We start from the raw sequence: 8,021 nt of genomic DNA, 5'->3' as shown, positions 1-8,021 counted from the left end.
TAACCATAACCCTTTAGTTTACCTGAAACCTAACCCTAACCCTTAAACCTAACCTTGAGAATTTAACCCTAATAAATTACGTTGTCATAACCCTAAAACCTAGCACTTGGATCGAGCCCAGACCCTAAATTCAACCCGGTAAAACCTTAATTTTTTACCACTTCTAGTCTCCTTATTAAAAACAACTTTTCAACACACTGACTAAAATTTCATCTACAAATGTGACCATTGGTCCTCCGACTCCCCTTTCTTGTGGGAAGGAGACCAGACATATGGTGTGATTTTAAACTGTGAAACAAACACAAAATATCTGGGATACTGTCAGCTCGACTGCGGTGAAGAGTCAATCTACTTCCCTGTTTATTCATGTCCGCCATAAAACTTCCACCAATAATATCCAACACCCCGACATGGGCACCAACCAAAGGATGCAGTATATCTGGGGCACTGTCATCTCAGATGCGGTGAAGAGTTTCTGTTCCCCGGTTTATTCATGTCCGCTAAAAAACAAAATGGAGAATATGGTAGTGGACATTGTAGGAATTGTAGGTTCATACTGACGTGCGCCGGCCCGTGCACCGCCTTTGATCCCCTATCTAACTGCCCAGTCGTCGGACGAAGCGGGGGGGGGGGATCATCGAGATAATTTAACATAACCTCACCCAGCCAGTGCCTTTAGACAACATGACTTACTTTAATTCCAGTACACAATGATCCAACCAATTCTCCTCTCCTCTCTCTCTTTTTTCCACAAACCTTTAGGTTTACAACCATGGCAGACCCAACCAACCCGGAAAACAACTTCCGCACTATTGTGAAAAATATGGCATCATTCATCAAAATCTATCACCACCTCACACGTTCCAACTGTGGACCAACAACCCCAACTCCAGCCAGCTTCAAGATAACTAAAAAAAAAAACGATACACACTGCCCGGCCGGCACAACCAAACACCGTAACTAACCTACTCAAAACGGGTAACGCCAGAAACTGGACATTTACCACCCTCCAAATTCTTGAAGAGCACTACCAGAAGATCCTGGAAGACTGCACAAACAACCTGGCTCCAACTCCAAGAGAGGATTGGGAACAAGCGTTTGTGGTAGCCACGAGGTGGACCAGAAGGGATCTCAAAAGAATTACTGACAAAACAATTGGTGAAGCGAGAGAAAAAATATTCTAAATACAAACCCCTCCGGATACTTCCACGCAACTAACCATAATTAAAACCCCGCACAGGGCAACACAGAACACCCCTACCCAACAAACCCAAATACCCCAACAACTAGAGTCAATCCCCACACCTAAAAGAAGACGAACTGGCGATGCAAGATGCTCACTCAATTTTGGATCCCCAGAACACCGCCGGTCCCCACAAACCTTTTGGACCCCAGAGAAACCAACTACACCAGACACACAAAACGGAATACTGAGCCCACCATCAAGTGGAAATACAAACCCAAACCCATCTGAACCAAACCCTCTTTACAAGTCACACGACCACCAGGGCAACAAGTATCTAAACTGGACCCTGAATCCAACTAGGCGGATCCTGATCTTGGGGGACTCAAACACCTCAAGACTACCTCTCATAAATGACCCACGCATACAAGTGGATTGTTATCCAGGCGCTAATCTGAGCCGTGCGGCACATATCAAAAACAAAACGCCAACCTCGGACGACGTACAAAAGGTATTTTATCCTTTGGTCTAAACAACGTAAGATAAACAACCCACCCAATTAAAAAAGACCTTCAGGCCATGCTTAGGGCAACAAGAGCCACGTTCCCACAACCATCTCCATACCGACCATAAATTCCTCGGAAAACTTACCACAGTACTTCCGTGATAACATTACACTTCTCAACAACCTGATATCAGATCCCGAGATTACAAAAGGAGAAATTCTCCACAGGTCCGGACAAACTCCATTGGAACAACAAAACGGCAACAGAAATGTGGAAACACTGGAAATCTTTTTTAGCCTAAAGGGGACCTTAACGGAGGTCCCCCAAACGGAGGACAAAGAGGTATTGAACCTCTCAACAATACAATTGACAAACCCTCAAAAAGACCTTCTCAGAAAAGGCTTTTCATTCGTCCCAGTGACAAATTAAAATAAAAGAAATGCCCTTGGTGTCAATTTAACACAATATCACAGACGATTAAAACTCTATACCTACTTTGGCCCAACGCCAACCCCCACATCAAAACCATTCCACATACCCTCTGATTGGGAACCAGAACCCTCGAAGTTACCTCAATCCTTAAAAGTACTGATCCAACAGGACCAAGAATCGATTAACCAACTCAAATTTACTGAAGATGAACCCAACCTAACACATGAAGAAGAACAGGCATTGCGGGATCTTAAAGAAAGGACAGACATTACCATCAAACCCGCAGACAAGGGGAGCGCAATCGTATTAATGGACTGCAACAACTACGTAAAAGAGGCCTTACGTCAGCTCAAAGACACCAACTACTATAAAACATTGTCACAACCTATCAAAAACAAAACTGCGACCCAAATATCAATAATTTTGGAAACCCTGAGACAAAAGCGTTACCTTACAAAAAAGGAATGCACATATCTCAAAGGACAGGCCCCCTATAGGACAAGACTCTTTTATATTCTTCCCAAAATACATAAATCTCGAAGCAGCTGGTTTGAAAATATTCCACCGGGGAGACCAATTGTCTCCGACTGTGGTAGCGAAAGCTATGGTATTGCAGAATACATAGACTCCTTCCTAACCCCACTGTCAACTAATCATCCAAGCTACCTGAAAAATACCACCGATTTTATTCACAAAGTCAAACAAACTGTGATTAACGAACCCTGTAAACTTTTTACGATGGATGTCAAAAGTTTATACACCAATATTGACATACCCAAGGGTATGGAGACAATAACGAAATGGCTCAAAAAATACCCCATGATTGACAGACCGGATGATGAAATCTTGCAGTTGCTACATTTGAGCCTTACCCAAAATGACTTTGAATTCGACGGCAAATATTACTTACAAATCAAAGGAACAGCAATGGGCAAACGTTTTGCACCAGCATACGCGAATATATACATGGCAGAGTGGGAAGAAACTGCCTTCCTCAAGTGTGATAAGTGTCCAAAAAAATACTACAGGTACCTGGACGACATATGGGGCATTTGGACACACTCCGATAAAGACTTTGAGAACTTTGTTCAAACCCTAAATGATCACCATGACTCCATTGACCTCGACCCAATCCCAGTGAGGTCAATTTCCTGGACACCACTGTCTTCAAAGGACCACAATTCTCAAAAACGGGCATCCTGGACACAAAGGTTTATTTCAAACCAACGGACACACACGCCCTTCTTCACAAAAAAAGCTTCCACCCCCAACACGTTTTCAAGGGTATACTAAAATCACAACTCTTAAGATTCCAGAGAATCTGCAGTAACCCTGCTGATAAAGAAAATGCAACAAGGATTCTAATTAAAACGCTTAGACAGAGGGGTTACACGAGATCCTTTCTTCGGAACACCCAAAAGAGCGCAATCCTCAGACCGAAGGACTCAAACCCTACTCCAGCAACTGAAATCCTCACCAAAATAAATGTCATCCCCCTGATTTCAACTTACTCAGGATATGCCATAAAGGCAAACAAAAAGATCAAAGAAAACTTCAACCCAATACTCTCCCACACTACCATACCGGAACATTGCAAAATCATTTCGGCCTATAAGAAGAACCTTAACTTAAAAGACCTTCTAGTCAAGGCAAAACTTCATCCCCCGGGGCATAAAGCTGCTACTTCACGTGACCAATCAGCCAAAAACGTAAAGGCGGGCACCAGATTTCCTTTACCCAGAAACATTGTTTAATCTAGTCAATCTACTTCCCTGTTTATTCATGTCCGCCATAAAACTTCCACCAATAATATCCAACACCCCGACATGGGTACCAACCAAAGGATGCAGTATATCTGGGGCACTGTCATCTAACTGCCCAGTCGTCGGACGTAGCGGGGGGGATCATCGAGATAATTTAACATAACCCATCATTGTGACTTGTATTCCAGAGTGGGATGGCCATCACTGTCAAACAGGAGATCAGGGCATTGGCATTTTTTATCTATAAGGCCATGCTAGGTCTGTTGCCATCCTACATCAGTAGTTTAATCACATGGAGAAGTGTTGGTTCCTATTCATTGCAATCAGATGATCACTTGCTGCTCATTGTTCCATTTGCCCGTACAAATCTAGGAAAAAGGGCTTTTGTCTACTCCACTTTTGCATGGAACTCTTTGCAAAAAGACTTGAAATTATCTGAACTTACTTCCTTAAATGCTTTTAAATCCAGATTGAGAGAACCTGAAATAACCTGTTTACATTGTAAATGTTTTTAAATATCTGTGTTGTATAACTTTTATAAATGTAATTGATTGTCATCTCGTCATAGTTGTCGACCCTAACCAGGGTTTGTATCCCATCCCCCACTTTGACCTTGACCCTAACCCCAACTGTTTCTCCCCCTACCCTAACCAGGTTTGTATCCATCCCCCACTTTGACCTTCTTGACCCTGTTTCTCCCCCTACCCTAACCAGGGTTTGTACCCCATCCCCAACTTTTTCTCCCCTACCCTAACCAGGGTTTGTATCCCATCCCCACTTTGACCTTCTGACCCTAACTGTTTCTCCCCCTAACCTAACAGGGTTGTATCCCATCCCCCACTTTGATCTTCTTGACCCTAACTGTTTCTCCCCCTACCCTAACCAGGGTTTGTATCCCATCCCCCACTTTGACCTTCCTGACCCTAAACTGTTTCCCCCCCTACCCTAACCAGGGTTTGTATCCTATCCCACACTTTGACCCTCCTGACCTTCCTGACTTCCTTTGACACACTGAGCTCCTCTTTCTTTCCATTTATGTGCATCCATGTCCTAGAAATGTTGTTGCTAACCTAGTTCCGGGGAGTCACTCCCCAAAGTCCTTTTGTTCTTTTTTCCCCAGCATGTTCGCTCGGACCGGAGAGGCTCCAGGATCGTGGTGGCAGCTGTCGCCATGGTCCCGCTCCACGTTCTGCGATGCCATGTTCATCTTGCTACACTCTGTGGTGCCCAGCTGCATCCTGCTGTGCCTTGTAGTGCCCACAGTGCCCTGCTATGCCATGAACTATTACAAAGAACTGCTACAAACTACTATTTTTTTCTATTTTTGTTATTTCCACTCTTCATTCTAACCCCAACCGGCCCGCCAGACACCGCCTACCAAGAGCCTGGGTCTGACCAAGGTTTCTGCCTAAAAGGAAGTTTTTCCTCGCCACTGTTGCACTGTTGCTTGCTCTGTAGGAAACTACTGGAACTGTTGGGACCTACTCTATCTGTAAAGTGTCTCGAGAACTCTTGTTATGAATTGATACTATAAATAAAATTGAAATTGTGTTTTTGCCTGCCTCTTGGCCAGGACTCTCTTGAAAAAGAGGTTTTTAACCTCAAAAGGGACTTTCTTGGTTAAATAAAGGTTAAATAAAGTTTAAAAAAATTGAACCACATGCGCAGTGTAGGCATGTTGGAGTTTATGGCACAGTATGTATTACCAGTCTGGCATAGAAAAACAATTTCACACCATTGAGCATTTGCCTCTTCAAAGAACAAAGTACACAGTGGCTACAGTTACATCTCCCCCCCAAAATAAAACACAATGTGACTAGAGTTGCCCCCCCCATAACAAAGCACATAGCAGTGCTGGGCTGGTAAAAAAAATAAAAAATAAAAAAAACTTCTCCCCCCAAATAAAAACAGATCGTCTCCCCCCCAAGAACAAAGCACTGGCTGGACCGGTACATAACATTGACTAAATAATACTTATACACATAGATCTTCAGTAGGATCTTATTACAATTTAATGCCCGTCCATGTAATGTACACAAGTCCAGCTCAGCTAGCTACTGTGTTCAGGTTAACGTAACACATACAATTTCAATTCAATTCAATTTTATTTATAGTATCAATTCATAACAAGAATTATCTCAAGACACTTTACAGATAGACCACACTCCGGAATTTACAAGGACCCAACAGTTCTAGTTTCCTCCAGAGCAAGCAACAGTGCGACAGTGGCGAGGAAAAACTTCCTTTTAGGCAGAAACCTCGGTCAGACCCAGGCTCTTGGTAGGCGGTGTCTGACGGGCCGGTTGGGGTTAGAATGAAGAGTGGCAATAACAAAAATAGAAAAAATTAGTAGTTTGTAGCAGTTCTTTGTGGTAGTTCATGGCATAGCAGGACGCTGTGCAGCATTACAAGGCACAGCAGGACGTAGCAGGACGTAGCAGGACGTAGCAGGGCACCACAGTGTAGCAGTTGAACATGGCATCACAGAACGTGTAGCGGAACCATGGCAATAGCTGCTACCCTGATTTCGGAGCCTCTCTGATCCAAGGGAACATGCTGGGGAAAAAAGAACATAAGGACTCCGGGGAATGACTCCCCAGAAATAGGTTAGTAACAAGCATTTCTGGGACATGGATGCACATAAATGAAAAGATGGAAAGATAGAGGAGAGAGGAGCTCAGTGTATCAAAATAAGTCCCCAGCTGTCTAAAACTATTACAACAAAACCAAGAGAGACGAGGTAAAGAGAGCTCCAGCCCGGTCGGGCCAGAACTCTCCCCAACCGGATCGGGCTGTATGCCAAGTCTCCCTTAGTTCTATTATATTCTTGATTATATGATAGATAAATCTGAAAACTATGTGACTAACTACTACTCCCTAACAATATTCGATTCTATGCCCTAACTAGTGTATCAAAATAAGTCCCAAGCTGTCTAAAACTATTACAACAAAACCAAGACAGACAAGGTAAAGAGAGCTCCAGCCCGGCCGGGCCAGAACTCCCCCAACCGGATCGGGCTGTATGCCAAGTCTCCCTTTAGTTATATTATATGATAGATAAATCTGAAAACTATGTGACTAACTACTACTCCCTAACAATATTCGATTCTATGCCCTAACTATAAGCTTTATCAAAAAGGAAAGTCTTAAGCCTACTCTTAAATGTGGAGACGGTGTCTGCCTCCCGGACCCAAACTGGAACCTGGTTCCACAGGAGAGGAGCCTGATAGCTGAACGCTCTGGCTCCCGTTCTACTTTTAGAGACTCTAGGAACCACCAGTAACCCTGCATTCTGGGAGCGTAGTTCTCTCCTAGGGTTGTAAGGTACTATAAGCTCTTTAAGATAAGATGGAGCCTGACCATGAAGAGCTTTGTAGGTGAGAAGAAGGATTTTAAATTCTATTCTAAATTTTACAGGAAGCCAATGCAGAGAAGCTAAAACAGGAGAAACGTGATCTCTTTTCCTGATTCCCGTCAGAACACGTGCCGCAACATTCTGGATCAGCTGTAAAGTCTTTATGGATTTTTTCGAGCAGCCTGATAGTAAAGAATTGCAGTAATCCAACCTAGAAGTAACAAATGCATGGACTAGTTTTTCTGCATCATTTTTAGACAGGATATTCCTGATTTTTGCAATATTACGTAGGTGAAAAAAGGCGATCCTTGAAATTTGCTTTAAGTGGGAATTAAAGGACATGTCCTGATCAAAGATGACTCCAAGATTCTTCACTGTGGTGCTGGAGGCCAGGGTGATGCCATCCAGAGTAACTATATCTTTGGATAGTGCGTCACGGAGGTGCTTGGGTCCGAGAGCAATAACTTCAGTTTTATCTGAGTTTAACATTAGAAAATTACAGGTCATCCAGGTTTTAATATCTTGAAGGCACGTTTGAAGTTTAACTAACTGATTAGTTTCATCCGGCTTGATTGATAGATATAATTGAGTATCATCTGCATAACAATGAAAGTTTATGGAGTGTTTCCTAATAATACTGCCTAAAGGAAGCATATATAAAGTGAACAGGATTGGACCGAGCACAGATCCTTGTGGGACTCCATGACTAACCTTGGCGTGCACAGAGGATTCATCGTTAACATTAACAAACTGAGATCGATCTGATAAATAAGACTTAAACC

Source organism: Etheostoma spectabile, chromosome 12 (assembly GCF_008692095.1).
Source record: "Etheostoma spectabile isolate EspeVRDwgs_2016 chromosome 12, UIUC_Espe_1.0, whole genome shotgun sequence".
Lineage (NCBI taxonomy): Eukaryota > Metazoa > Chordata > Actinopteri > Perciformes > Percidae > Etheostoma > Etheostoma spectabile.
Note: the sequence above shows the minus strand (reverse complement) of the source record.